The sequence below is a fragment of the Hyperolius riggenbachi genome, chromosome 8 (genome assembly GCF_040937935.1).
Source record: "Hyperolius riggenbachi isolate aHypRig1 chromosome 8, aHypRig1.pri, whole genome shotgun sequence".
In the NCBI taxonomy this organism is placed as follows: Eukaryota; Metazoa; Chordata; class Amphibia; order Anura; family Hyperoliidae; genus Hyperolius; species Hyperolius riggenbachi.
Window position 1 is genome coordinate 72,958,211 of NC_090653.1, and position 2,556 is coordinate 72,960,766.

The following is a 2,556-nucleotide window of genomic DNA, read 5'->3' on the forward strand; positions in this document are numbered from 1 at the left end:
CGGCACTAAACAGCTGCACTTATCTTCTGGGAATGCTTTCCTTCACTGTGTGACGTTTGCATGGAAAGTACACAGATGAGCATATAGGTGAAATAAATACATGTAAAGCATATGATTGCAGCATGTGGGTATTGTGTGCACAAACATTTCTGCTCTTTGCTCGTCCCTCCTCCCTTCTCTGTCCACTCCCTGCCCTCTGTCCATCTTCTCCCCTTCTCTCTGTGTGTCCACCCCCCTCCCCTTCTCCTGTCCACAGCAGGGAAAGACCTGTCCTGCTAGTCATCTCACCCCGAATGCTTCGGTAGTAAAATGATCCGAGATTCGGATCAAAGATCCGGATCTTTTCAATGATCCGATTCGAATCATCCGGATCATTGAAAAGATCCGAACTTCCCATCTCTACTGGCCTGAGGTGCACCAACAGGAGGACAGCCTGGGCTGGTAAGAGTGAGCTGTGGGCGTGGCTGAGTTCCCGAGCTGAGTTCACTTAGTTACTACAGTAACCCGACTTCGGCCCTAATTGATTAATGAAGAGGCGGCCCGGGGGGAAATTGCCACCCGTCCCCCCAGGCCAGTCCGCCTATGCAGGTGGGCCCCTTGACACCCCCTATGCCCCATGCACAAGCTTAGATTGCCTGGGGGATAATCCTGCTCTGCCTGGGAATGTGTTAATGTCCCTTATTTTTTCAAACTGACAGAGCAAATGGGCTTGAGGAAGGGTACAAGCCTAAAATGCAAGCTCTATAGTTATGCTGTGATACCTTATGAACTGGGTCATGCTGGATCACACATGCAAAAACAGTGCCAAGAAATGTGAGTGCAGGGCAAAGCCAAAAAATGGCTCATCCTGCTCCTGGAAGAGTTCCAATGGCGTTAATTACTATTCCCCCTCCAGGCCGCCATGGATGGACGGTGGAGTGAGGGGACGGGGGAGTGAGGGGAGGGGGGAGGGAGGAAAGAAGGGGGAGGGGGGGAAAGCAGGGATGGAAAGGTGGATGTGAAGGTAAGTTGGTGGTTGGCCCCGCATGATCATTGAGATACATGACATCCCCATATCTGGATATAGCAGGTTCGATCAGACACCTGACAAGTTTTCAATCCAATCGGTACATAGCCACTTTGCCTGGAAGGTCACCAACTTACCTTCACATCCACCTTTCCATCCCTGCTTCCCCCCCCTCCCCCTTCTTTCCTCCCTCCCCCCTCCCCTCACTCCCCCGTTATAAAGCCATTACACCTTATATGGGATTTAACCATGATCCAAATTTTAGTGTTGATGAGAGAAGCAACATACCGCTTTTCATGTATATACACTCTTCTAATTGCATGAGGTCAAGCTCACTTCCATTAGCAATACCTTGTGCAGAAGATAAAAATAATAAGAATAAAAATAAAAACAATCCCCCTCCACCAAATAGCTTTATTCCCCGTTACAATACGCACCAGATATGGCATATAGAATGTTGGGTTTTGTTTACTTTTGCACGTAAGCGTGCAGCTTTCCAACACGGCTGGTGCATCCTTCATATAAGCGTCCCAGCCGCTGTCATAGCAACCAGAGGCGGGGCATAAACATCCTGTGCCCAGCCGTATCTTAGATGTCGACAACTTTTTTACTTCCCATATAGGCAGAACTCCGCCTTACTCAAGCGCATCACAGCGCCCCGCCCACCACAATACAACACCGTATGTGGGCGGAAGTTCGCGTTTTTAAACCCCCGTGCCCAGTGCCCTAGCGTGATCTGACGAAGGCAGGGATGCCGAAACGCGTCATCACGCTAGAGGCACGTCGTGACAGCGGACACGCCCCCCACCAGTGAGAGGCTCTCCAGAACATCGGACGCCACGCTGCTGGCCACAGCCTGGCGGTGCCCACACTACAGGAGGGAAATAGGTGTCTGCAAGCTATCTATGAGCTTCATTGTATCTGTGATTTTGTAAGTAGGTTTTAAACTTGCGCATATTAAATTGTTTTATGGTTTTACACTATGGAGCGCTCTATGTATCTTTCTTAGATCGCTGTTTCTTGTTTTTAAAGTAATTTGGGCTCTGTCTTTTCACAGCGCCCAAATTACTGTCTGAGTGCTGCTATAGCCATAATTCACATTGCGCATTGTGCGCCCAAAATTCCCAGCACCCTTTTGTGCTTTCTCGCATGCTGGGTGAGTTGATGGCCCTTATTCCATTTATATTTTCTCCTACATTTTCTCCTAGGCGATATTTTCACACCTTATTCAATAAAATGCTATTTAAGCCACCAGCAATGTAGAAAATACTCAAATTCATTTTGACAGCACTTTTTTTTACCCATCTTTGGTACTTTTTCAATTGCAGAATGCTGAAAACTTATTGTAAACAGAAGATTAAAACAAATGTTCTCCAAGGAGAAAACATAGGAGAAAAAGTGAGTTGAATAAAGGCTCTCACTGAAATATGAGGGTGTTTTTTGCTTACTGCACTGAGATTTTATTATAATGATAAATTGAAAATCAATCTTCAAAAGCAGTATTGCTTTATAATTCCAGTGTCATTCATTAATACCTGTGACACTCCCCT